Source organism: Festucalex cinctus, chromosome 3, assembly GCF_051991245.1.
Source record: "Festucalex cinctus isolate MCC-2025b chromosome 3, RoL_Fcin_1.0, whole genome shotgun sequence".
Taxonomy (NCBI): Eukaryota; Metazoa; Chordata; class Actinopteri; order Syngnathiformes; family Syngnathidae; genus Festucalex; species Festucalex cinctus.
In genome coordinates, this window is record NC_135413.1 from 13,306,620 (window position 1) to 13,319,738 (window position 13,119).

At 38.9% G+C, this 13,119-nt stretch overlaps 1 long non-coding RNA gene across 3 annotated transcripts; it reads left to right on the top strand.

The window, feature by feature from the left end:
- The first annotated feature begins 7,901 nt into the window (after positions 1-7,901).
- Positions 7,902-10,947, top strand: LOC144015696 (uncharacterized). 3 transcript variants are annotated; one of them, XR_013282789.1, is made up of 4 exons: positions 7,902-8,239; positions 8,584-8,748; positions 8,916-9,065; positions 9,814-10,947. It is a non-coding gene; the product is annotated as an uncharacterized LOC144015696 (long non-coding RNA). The 3 variants fall into 3 exon arrangements; XR_013282788.1 differs by having other exon boundaries at positions 7,904-8,239; positions 8,916-10,947; XR_013282787.1 differs by lacking the exon at positions 8,916-9,065 and having other exon boundaries at positions 7,908-8,239.
- The last annotated feature ends 2,172 nt before the right edge of the window (positions 10,948-13,119 follow it).

Genomic DNA, 13,119 nt, shown 5'->3' on the forward strand with positions numbered 1-13,119 from the left:
GGCCCATTCTTTTGAGCCTCGGCCTTGGCCTAAACTCCCAATCCGTCTGATTTAACGTATCCTACAAGGTTTCCTCAAGCGTGGGGTGCCCCTTCCACACACGCTTAGTGCAGGGGACGCACTCCCTTGCCTATCAATGGACACAGGCGCTGAAATGGACAGGGGGTCATTCTCCTATAGGATCTTTGTGGAATTAGGTTTCCTCTCAACTAGTCCAGAATAACCTGGATTTTTGGATTAGTTAAGCAATCTTGATATAAATATAAATATGTGTTTGAGTTTGCCCGCAGGGTTGGATATGCAAGGTGTACAAACTGATGTGCTATAGCTCCACTGTGATTGGCTGGCTCACAGCCAAGGGTGAGAACTAACATTTGCACTGCAAGTTGATTCCCTCAAAATATATGATGTTCTTTGGTGTCCATATTTAGCAAAATTAGGGAATAAAAATGTGTAAAGAATCTGTGTGGTTATATTTCCTGCCATCATTTTGAGCTGTGAGCGCAGCACAGGAATTCAAAAGACACATTCCAACAGGCTGTTTTTTTTTGTGGCAATTTATCATTCAGCATTTATATGGACACAGGGGACTCGAACCGTGTCTGATGTGTGACTGCTGTGTTCGCCTTTGACCCCGGACTGTCTGAAGGGCCACGGTGACAGAGTCAAGGTCAAGGGGAAGGGGGTTGTGAAGACTGGGACGGGGATGGGGATGGGCGCCATCTGACGAGTGGACGGGTACTCTGTCTGGGAGTGCGGAACCCAGACACTCTCAGGCATTTATGCGAGGCCAGGTGGGGTCCTTTGCGGACCCCTTTTACATCCAGAACGCCGCACTCTGTCTGCTGCACGGCGGAGGGGGAGCTTCTGTCTGCACACAAAACAATGACTCACTAATCCTCCTACATGCAAAACAACACAAACTCAATGAATGAACATTTTGGACCACAATCAGATGTGAAGAAATTATCCATCCATCCATTTTCTTGATCGCTTATTCCTCACAAGGTTCGTGGGGAGTGCTGGAGCCTATCTCAGTTGGCTTTGGGAAGTAGGTGGGATACACCCTGAACTGGTTGAGAGCCAATCGCAGGGCGCACAGAAACGAACAACCATCCACACTCACAAGCACACCTAGGGACAATTCGGAGCGCCTAATTAACCTGCCATGCATGTCTGGAATGTGGGAGGAGACCGGAGTACCCGGAGAAGACCCACGCGGGCACGGGGAGAACATGCAAACTCCACCCAGAAAGGCCGCACCCTGGACCTGAACCCGAGTCCTCAGTAGTGAAGAAATTATTTTGTCTAAAAACACATTTTGCCACTTGCTGTCGACTGAAAATGACATCACGTGTGCTCAGTACTCAGGTAACGACCAATCATGGCTCAGTTTGTGAACGTCACATGACCAAATCCAGAAAACAGGTGAGCTGTGTTTGGTCGTTTCCTGAGCTCTGAGCACCTGTGATGTCATTTTCAGTCAAAAGCAAGTGTCAAATGTGTTTTGAAAGATATTAAATATACATGAAAAATAATGAAGTTTTCAAATTAATTATAGACAAAAGAATAACTTCTTACTGCAGGAAAATGGCTACATGAGTCAAGTATCCCTTTAACAGTATAATCATATTCTTGGCAAAAGACTAAGAATTTAATGTGTTGCAATAAATTAATGACGGATTTACTTTTTTATATGTTAAGGTTATGGCAAAGTATATATATTTTTTTATTTATAATTTGTGTCCAAATTGGTAGGTTGCGTCATCTTCTGGATCCTTCGTAGGCTTCTGGATCTCTCATGTCGCCTGTGTTAACCAGATAAACAATGGCAAAAAATTTGGACTTGGTTCACATGATGATTAGGATAAAAGTGCATCAAGGAGACCATATGGAAAGGCAGTAAGGCTACAATTTCAGCGGCAGGGTTCAAATTGTTTTACCATGGTGTAGATGGGAAGAGAAATGGAGTAGGTCTTATCTGAGATGAAGCCGAAACCTGAAGTTGAGGTTGTTTTGTTGACTGTAATTAGCTATTATGCCCCAACAAGTAGTTCTGAGCATCCCAGGTAGGGAATGACTCTGGATCGGTGCAGATTGCAATGGACACGTTGGTGGAGGAAAAAGAATACAAAGAGATGCGAGGTAAAGCAAAAATGGAGGTGGCAATGGCCAAATGAGGCATAATTCAGGTTGGACAGTAAAGAGGGTGAGAAATGTCTTTACAGGTTGGTTAGACAAACAGATTGAGCAGCAGTTTAGGCTGATTAAGGATAGAGATGGAAATGTGTTGACTGGTGCCACTAGTGTGATGTGCTGGAGGTTGGATCCCAAAGCGCAGAAACAAATAAGATTCTAACTATTTATTCACATCGAGAGGCGTGGAACAAACGTGACTAGATGAGAAACAAAGAGAGTTGCACAGAGGACAGCGGTAACAGAAGTAATAATTCAACAAAGCCACACACTTCTCAGGAGGCTTATATAGACAAGGAATCGATCTGATTGGTTGTGGCTAGACCTGTGGGTAAGAGGACTAACATGGAATTATCTGATTGGCCGTTGGCCAGGTAAAGAGTTTAAAGATTCCTGACATCACATAACATCACATAGCCTAAAACCAGTTGAAACTAGATGAGAAAGGAATGAAGATTAGCACAAGACAGTATATGTGCGTGAATGAGAGCACTTGAGGAGGAAGAGTGAGGCTACAGGGAGAAGTGATGGCGAGAGCAGAAGCATCGATACTACTTATTTTTTTATTTATTTACATAAATCCATCATATCCTCTGCTCTCACTGCAAAACTCACCCAACTACTCACACACACCCAGTCAGAGCTATAATGTCACCGCCCTCAGACCTCCTGGGTGATCTGCAGTGAAGCGTGTAGCCAGCTGTCAATCACTCCTCCTCGCCCGCCTTAAGAGAGACATTTGGTCTGGGACAACAGCAGCCCGTCCCTCCCCATACATTCTGCCTCCCTTAGCAACCATGGCTGGATGACTGAGAGGCTTTGTCCCCTCACAACGGGAGCGCGCCATTGAACCCAGGCGCCCGTAGCAACCAGAATTACAGGGTGCCAAAAAGGGGTCTTTTCTGTGAAAACGAGGGGCGAAAGCTCTGTTCTCGTCCATACGTCTGGGATTCATATCACAGGTCTGAATGGAACCCCCTCCTCCTTTTAAATGCTGGTGTAACAGAGCGTACGAAGGGGCTCGCGGGGATCGAATAGGATCATGCTTAATCTGCTGTTCCTCGCCACTGTGGTCTGACCGGGACACTTAAACAGCCTCTGTTGACAATTAGTGGAGTGGGGAGATACCTGGGGCACGCACAGGTGGGAGTTTCATTGATTTTACTGTGCTGTGTGTATCACATGGCCTACAGAACGTGTGGAGACAAAGAAAGGGTAACATGGGTCTCAAACTCAACTTACGTGGGGGCCACTTGAGAAAGAGTGTGAGTGTGTCTGGGCTGCATCAAGTATTAAAAAAAAAAAAAAGTACAACTAATCCAATCTTCTCAAACTTTATTAATAACAGCTCAGAACATTAACAGTGCTGCACAATGTGAACAAGACTGGCGATCCGGTTCTCTAATCTACCTGGTACTTTACATACTCGCCAGCATGTCTAGTTGAGTAATGACATCTGATTTCTTGAGAACTTGAAGGTATGTTTGCATGTCCTTGTTGTAACGCAATAGGGTTGTGAACCTTACAGACTTCGTAGCTAAGAAGTAGTGTGTTGGTGTTGTGATTATGCCCTGACTGCAAGTAGCCACGTTTGCTAATAAACGCATGTTCAAAGGAACACTTGGTCGTCAAGCCTCTCAATATAACACTTGTGCTCAACAACAACATAAAAAAAAATTAATAATTCTGGAAATTGTCTGGTCTTGTCACCAACCTTACTCTTCATTGCAGGTTTTGGAAAAGACATGACTCGGACTGGATGACACGATCAATGTTCCCTCTAATTTTCCGTGTGACTGTGCATTCACGCAAACTTCTTGAGCAATCCATGTATTACGGTGAGCGACATCCACGGACTTATATACAAACTCACAATGCCACTTATATCACCATAGCGAGAAGTGAAGCCACCGGCAGCCATCTTACGTTGCCACCCACTAAGCCGACCAAACTTGAAAATATTCGTTTTCCTGCAGTGTTTTCATGTTAATTTACTGTCTCCACAGTGAAATGCTGCCGTGCGTGGCGTATGGTTGTACGACTAAGACTGCAAGAAGCACTACATGCACATTTCATTGTTATGAAATTAATGCATACATAAATTTTCTCTTATAAGGTAGCCTACAAGTGATTTAATAAACACACACCATAGCCCCCTGGCTGTGAGTTTGAAAACCCTGGTTAAAATAGTTTATGAACACTTTTATGGACTTGCAGTGGCTTTCATTTAGGCCTTTTACTGCTTGCTTTGTTAGAGTCACAACATGGATTCCTGAATGCATTGCCAACTGCTGTTAAACCCTATAAATGTGAAATGAATTGATTTCAAGGGTTTTCATGGAATTCAGTGTTAATTGAAGTTGATAAACTTCAAAGCAGTAATACTCCATGTTACATAACGCCACAAAACGCCATTGCAAACTATACTACTAGCATCACTGCAAAGGAGTCAAAAGCAGCCTGTAATGTGAGCAGGACCCAGGTGATAGCATCCATGCATCCATTTTCTGAAGCGCTTATCCTTTAGGACAAATTTCATATCAATCCGCTTGCCATACAAGCTGCTAGCTTGCGCAAAGCTAATTGGTAAGCTAACTTATTAATAGGTGGGTTTCATGTGACGTCACGACAAGCGCCCAACCCCAGATGGGGGGCAGGAAGTAATTTTCCCATAGGAAAGACCTGAGAAAATGCAGACGTTTTGTGCTGTTTATGGCTGTACCAACTGGTGTAATCGCGAAAAAAAATAAAAAACTGAAGAAAAAAAAAAAAAGAGAGAGAGAGAGAGAGAGAGAGAGAGAGAGAGAGAGAGAGAGAGAGAGAGAGAGAGAAATAAAAGCTACTTTTGCTGCCAGAAAGTAGTAACCCATAAAGGTGAATTAAAAATAAAACAAATTTAAAAATGTAAAAATAAATACCGAAAGAAGACGGCAGACCTGGATTAAAAACCTTCGTCTTAAATCCGGAGAAGCAAACTTGGACAACGCTCGTATATGCAATGATCACTTCGTGAAAGGTAAGGATACAGTGAATGAAACTATTTACATCACTGAATAAATTACTCAACAGGCCGGTGTGATATTACCGGAAACATAGCTAACCGTGATAATACAATGTGGAGTTTGTTCTACAGCTTGTGTGTCGCTGTGGCCATTCTAGGTGGCAGTGTCTTTGTTTTTAGCAATGCTAGCTACGTTAGCTATCACAACGAGTGGTTCTTAAATTGAGGTCCTTCTTCCAGGAAGGCCACAACATATGTTAGACCTCTGAGAATGGTTAACCTAGCAACACGTAGAAAATAGCAGGTAAAGTAACAGTTAGCCAGCTAGCTTGTAGCCAGATGCCAGTGGTACATTTGTGTACATTTGAGTTGAAAAGAGACATCTACTCACCCGAACAAAAACAAGACACCAGTCATTTATTTATTTATTTATTTATTTATTTATTTATTTTTATTTATTTATTTATTTTTATCCGAGTTCGCTGATCCATCCACACACGAAATAGCTGTAAGCCAACAGGATATATATGTATACTTCAGCAAATGTCAAAAAGTGATTTATGACCCCCAATAAAACAATGATTTATTGCCCCCCCCCCCCCCCCCCAATAAAACTTTATTACCCCCCCAATAAAACCCCTTTGAAGTAAGCCCCGCCCCCTTCCGCTTTCTTAGCCAATCAGAAGCCGTTATTTTGAATTAAGCCCCTACCCACTTGCCACCTTCTCAACCAATCAGAGGCCGGAAGCCAGCTCCTGTCAAATTTGATTGATGACATTCCACCCACCCCTCCCCACCCCCCTCAACGTCTTAACCAATCAGAGATCGGAAACCGCCCCTCTCATCGTCTTAACCAATCAGAGATCGGAAGCCAGCTCCTGTCAAAAATGATTGATGATATTCTGTTTCCCACAACATCAAACAAATGTTTTCCGATCCCCCCACCCTTCAACAAACACCCCCACCCGATTGTCTACGTACTTCCTCTGAACCCCCCAAACAGTAGCTTTGTTGTTTTCCGGTCCCCCCACCTTCATCAAGCAAATGATTCCGGTCACCCCCCACCGATTCTCTACGTACTTCCTTTGAACCCCCAAACAGTAGCTTTGTTGTCCAGCTGATAATATTATTTCGACATCCTCGTGTTAATAAATTATTTTTCATCTTACAGGAAGGATCCTACCACCAGCTTTTGAAGTAGCAATGGGGGGAGCGCCCCCCTGTAATTCGAATTACTGATAAAGCTACCTACTTTGAAGTAGAACGGGTCCCAACCGTAGGAACCCCCGACCCCCCTTATCACCATGTTGGGCGGCAGGAAGCCCCCACCACCGCCCCCCTCTATCGGGTATGTGCGTGCGTGAATGTAAATTAGTACGAGGCTCACTTTTTCGAGTTAAAGTGAATATTAAAAAAATGTTATCCATTTGTTTTATGTTTTTTAAATAAATAAAAGAGACTTACCGATGTTTCGGAATACGAGCGTTTTTTTCTTTTTTAAAAAATAAAATAAAAAAAAATAAAGTTTCTGTTTCTACCAATTTCTAACCGATGGAGAGGGGGGAAATATAGACGAAAAAATAGATTATTCGTGCGTAAAGGGCGGTTATTTAACCCATTTCAGAACCGCGTCCTTCTTTTTCCTCAGACTAAAAACTTGTGTTTGTAAAAAAAAAAAGTCAAAGAAGGCCGGCTAGGGAGGTGTGACTCCCTCACGCCGTGGTAAACGGCGTCATCTAATGGGCAAAGGATGTTACAGCGTATGATTAAGAGAGGGAGCATTAAAGTTAGTCTACAAAAGTAAATTAGGGTATTAAAATGTTGATAATGAATGTAAAACCTAAAAATTTGATTCAAAGGTATTCAATTTGTAAATTATACAATTTGGATGACGGAACAATGTATGGCATTAGAGTAGCCTTTAAATATTAAGTAGGGTTAATTTTAAATTTTTGGCGACAGCAGATCGAAACTAGCATCATACTAAACCCCCCTGCAGCCATCTTTTTTTTAATGTTACTGAACACTATCCCTATATTAAACCAAACTTAACTCATTTTACGTTTTGGTTACAAATTGATACGTTTTATTTTTATATGGTATCTATTATAAGACGATGGATGCTAGAATTTGTACATTTTATATATACGTGATGTTTATAGGTATGCTTAGACGTGTATGTTTTTATTATTTTATGTTTATGATGTGTATAAGAGTACGCTGTTTTGGGAGGGATGGGAAAATTTGTTTACCTTTTTTTGTGTGTTTAAAAAAGATAATAATTGTACTAGTTTTTTTTTTTTAAAAAATACTGATTTCGGGAGAGAATATGTAATCACAAACTCAGGCAGTTCCTGCCTGTGGACATTATTGGTCAGACGTCTGCTTCTTTTTAAAACTAAGAGAATTGAAAGCATGAAACTATGAGTTTCTTGATACGTTATTAGATTTATACTCTACTTAACCCTTAATCTTTAATCTTAAAGCCGATCTTTGCAACAATTTAACCAAAATCATCTTCTTATTAGGCCGTCAGGTCACACACGTTTTCGTTCAGTTTCGCTCCACTACCAGGGGTACTAAATAATCTTTACTTCATAAAATAGATTTATTAGTAGTAAGTAAGAATCCGTGGAGTTCAGCCTCTGAAAACCTGCCAATTTTGTGTTTTCGGTGGTGAAACCCCGGTACTATTTTGCGATGAGGCGCAGTGATCTCTCGTATGGGCGTAGTGCCATTAGGTCGGTAGCGGTGTGATTTAGGTCACATGAGCCAATCAGGTAGCTGCTGCTTTCTCCTCACCATAGCAACCGCATATCAAAAATGGCGACCACAACGTCGGAGAGCGAAAGGAGAAAAAAAGTTAGAAAGAAAGTGATGAAAAAACTTCGTTCCCGTTCAGGTTTGCCCATCGCTTCAGCTGGCCCCGTTATTCCAGCCATCTGCATCATTTGTAAAAATAAATTTCAAAGTAGACTCGTCTGGGATTGGAAGGCACACGGAAGAGGGATCATCTCGCCAAAGCAGAAACATTGTCAGCAGGTATGTGCTACACACACGCGTGCCCATATCTGTTATTAATGTGACTGATATTTTGTATAGGGCTGAAAATAATTAGTTGCTAGGTTAAGTTTTAAGGCTATAGTTTATTAAAAAAGGCGAGCTGCTGAATGATTTATCGAGTGAATCCAACAGTTGTTACCAAACTCGAGTTACCTGTGCCCATCAGAGTCATAATATAGTCACAGCTACACAATCCCTTTTCCCCAAACTCTCTTTCATCAACCTCAACAAACACTTTACTTTACTTAAATCTGTGATGTGCATATACTGTAAAGAGGTGATGTGACAATAACACTTATAATGTAATTGTTTTTTGTCTAAAGGCGGGTTGGTTGCTGCAGGCCGCTGAGATGAAGAAAGACTGTTCCATTCTTCTGCATATTCAAGACAAAAGACTGTGTCACAATGGAGGTACAGTTTTGTTTCAGAGATTACACAAGGGTCTTAAAGTCAACAGCAACAGAAACAGCAACCAGGGACGAACAAATGTGAGTTGTTACATTGCACTATTTCATTGTCACTTTGCTAAAATTACACATTTCAAAAGTAAAGCATTGGTCAGCAATGTCACTTGTATTCTGTTTACATTTCGAGACAGCATTAATTAGAAAGCATGACTCTGCACATATTAAGTGAGTGTGTGTGTGTGTTTTAGACAACCCAATGCTGAGAGCTACAAATTCTTTTTGTGAACAAGTAATCCGTCAAAGGATTATAGTTGACAAAGATGTGATGAGAATGGACAAGTTAAGGGGTTTGTGAACAGTGTTAAGAAACACGGGGATCTTGATGCTTCAGACTACAGGTAACATATAAATCTTCATATTGAAACACATTATCTGAAATCTATGGGGAGAGATTTGTCTAAAATCTCACTGTTTCAGAGAAAAATAGTTTGCTGACAAGCTCAATTTAAGTTAAAAATAAATAAATAAATAAAATCGATTCTCTAAAAATGAAAACCGGTTGGTTGTTAATTATTACATGCAAATGTGTTTTTTTGTCTTCTGTATTTATAATTGTTCTTTGACCAAGAAAGTATATAGGCCTATAGGTATATTTGTATTTCTTTCCAAATATACGATTATTCACTAGAATTTTGAGTAGGATATCCAAATACCAAAATATTCGATAGCTGCAGCACTAATAATACAAATTTTGAGTTGGGGCATGCCCACACGAGTTATTTTACCACACACCCATGTCAAAACTAGCTTACTGCACACACACTGCACCCCAACTTCAAATTTTTGCTAACGTAATAATAATAATAATAATAATAATAATAATAATAATAATAATAATATATTATACATTTTGTTGGATCCAAAAGCAACTTACATAATTATAGTTTCATATGATTGTAATTGGCTTATTTTCAAATGTTTAAATATTTCCTTGATTTGAACAAAATATAATTGTTTAGAATAATCTTGATTTCAATTATTACCAAAATAATTGTGATGAGTATTTTTTTCCACAATAGAGCAGCCCTAGTGTGATGTGAATATGTGCATCTTGTGCTCAACTTTCCCTTTAATTTTCTATTTCAGGCAGGATATACTGAAACGAAGATTGAGGTGTGATTTCCCCCAGCTGGTTTTTCACACCCCTTTCCAGCAACAACTCTGAAATGGTTTTTGTAGAGACATTATCAACAACTGACAAACTTTTAGACAGGGTATCTCACTCATCAGATACATCAACTACTGAGTCTACTGATGTAAACCAAGTTTTTGTTGTTGTTTAAGTTTATAAGGTTTGTATATACGAATGCGCTGTGTGGAAACGGGTTTTAACATCTATCGTTTTTGTAATATTTAATAAACTAATAAATATACTGTTTTTTTTGTTTTTCTTAAACTGATTTATGAAAAGGACTTGTAATCGCAAACTCTTTTTTTAAAAGCAGTAACTGAATTAGGAGGTGGAGGGGCAATGTATTATGGGGATCATACTTTTTGAAATCTTTAAACTGTCGATTGTAAGAGTCTTCTATCTTGATGTTAGCCTTTTTATCTGAATATGTATGAATGAAATATCTTCTAATTATCAGCTCGGATTCTTTCAATGGATAGCCCTGTAACCCTTAGGTTAGTAGTTTTTTTAGAAAGTATCTGGGTATGAAATATGTTATGTTAGGAATATGGCGCGTACGTGAAGAAGGTACGTCTGGCTATGTATTTTATGTTTTTGAGTTGTTGTATATAAGATTGCGTTGTACATAAGAATTTTACCCCCTCTTACGTTTTTGATGTGTTATAAAACTAATAAATGTACTGATTTTTTTTTTTTTTTTTTTAAAAAGGATTAGGCTTAGAGAAGGTGTTTGTGGCACTCTCATGAGCAGAGTGCGCGAGTTGTTTTACCCCCCTCTGCAGATGCGTACACGTATAAAATGCTATTTTTCTGTTTCTAGTTTTGTTACCGCTAGTGCTATAATTTGTGTCTATACGATTTTATCGGATGTCTCTATGTATTTTTGTTGTAGTTTAAGTTTATGAGGTTTGTATATACGAAAGCGCTGCGCGGAAATGGGTTTTATCCTCTTATCGTTTTTGTAATATTTAAAAAAACTAATAAATATACTGTTTGTTTTTTTTGTTTTACTTAAACTGATTTATGAAAAGGACTTGTATTCGTAAACTTTTTTTTTTTTTTTTTCTAAAGCAGTAACTGATTTAGGAGGTGGACGGGGGGGGAGGCTGGTACATGTGTGAAATGCGTGTGTAGGGTGTCAGTGTTTACTCCGAGGGGGCAGTAAAACAGTCTTTGAAAGCGATTGTCATACGATGCTTCGATCTGAAGTAGTCGCGTATAAATAATTTTATACATTCTTTTTAAAAAGAGAGAAATGTAGGTACGAATGTTCGAGCCTGTTAAAATGCAGCAAACTTTATACTTGATTTAGAAATTATTCTCTAATTTACTAGGGCATTGTATTGTGGGGGTCATACTTTTTGAAATCTCTAAGCTGGTGTTTGTAAGAGTCTTCTATCTTGATGTTAACCTTTTTATTTGATGATGTATGAATGAAATATCTTCTAATTATTACCATGGCTTCTATCAATGGATACCCTTGTAAGGCTTAGGATTGTAGTTTTTTAGAAAGTATTCGGGTATGAAATATGTTATGTTCGGGACATGGTGCGTACGCGAAGAAGGTTGATGTAGTTTTATTTTTGTTTTGTTTACGATTTACTTTTTTTTTTAGGGGGATGTAGGCATCGTTTTAAGGTGCCAGGTGTATTTTGTGTAAATAATATATGGATACTTACTTTTTATTTTTGTTACCGATAGTGCTTTGTTTCGTGAAACCCTTTTGTTTTGTTTTGTTTCTTGTTTTTTTTAACTTACCCTTCGATGATAAATAAAACGTCTTTAGACTTATCGCTAGCGAAGATGTAGCACGTTTAGCATTCTAAATAGTTTTATCGCTGCACGACGTATTCGAACTAAGAGATCCCAAGTCTTTGTGAGTTTTTTTTTCTTTTAAATACCCATTGTTAAATTAGCCTATAAGATATTATTGAATATGATAGGCTGTAAGATTAGCTATACTAAATCACCCCTGGGTTTAAAACACAAAACTATGAGATTTAATCAGAGCGTAACAATCTACCGCGACGATCTTTTTTAATCTTAAAACCGCTCTTTGCAGCAATTTACCTAAATATATAGTGAACAAACGTGTATCTTGTATGACTAAGAGACATTTAACTTTTGATTGAACGATTTATTTTTTTCCTTACAAATCGCGCTTACTTTCCGATGATACGCGTAGGTAAACAATTTTTTACAAGCATGATTGTGAAATAACAGCTACTAAATTACTTAATTTGAATGAATAATATTTAAGACGTCTACCCATCTAACGCTTTAAAAACAGCGACATATTTCAGATAAAAATATTATTCGTACTATATTGTTTTTTTTTACAATAGTTTCCGAGTTCTCACAATAGATGTTCGATGATACTATTTTATGTTTTTCTTACCGGTATGATTAACTTGTATTACATTTATGACTTTTCTCTATTATCTTTGCATCGTTTTAAGGCGGCCGGTGTATTTTGTACAAATAATATATGGATACTTATTGATTTTTGATCAATTTTTACTCGTATATTTACCTACTTGTGCTTTTAGGCGTATGTTAGTTAGTTAGTTAGTTACATGTATATGAGTGCGTATTCTAACTTTCCCATTCACTTCTTGGTTCCATTCCATCACCCCTGTGAGACCGGACTCTTCTACTTAATATCACTAAAGTCTGTTCAAAAATCATTGGACACCCTGTCAGAGCCTTATCTTCCTTTTGTGACCGAATCCTGCTCGATCCGTTTCACTCACTTCATCGAATGTTTGAGTGGCTTCCCATCATCTCGGCAGGCTGAGACGCCCCACTCTGACGAACACAGCGGCGGAGAAGGAGGAGGACTACATTTGTCCCCAGATCACTAAAATCTCTTGAACAGTGACCCCCCTCCCGGGCCAAATTGCGACAGACTGACTGACTGACACGTAGCACTTTAGTGTGAAGCACGGAGCACTTTCTTTTGTTTGTTTTTTTTATTGTTATTTCTTATTTTTCGTATTTGTTTTTTTTTAAATGTTCATTGATTTTATGTTTTGTTTTTTTAACTTCCCCTCGAGGACAAATAAAAGCGTTTTTGAATTGAATATTTAATTACTTGTGGTATTTTATTCATTTTTAAGTTATTTTTTGGTCTTAAAAAGAGAAACTAAAATCTTTATCACTAGAAGTTTAATAGTTTTTTTAATTCCTATCCACGCATCCCTCGCCACTTCCTTGCTCCACCGGCGGTCTAAAACTCGATAAGAAAACAAACGACAAAC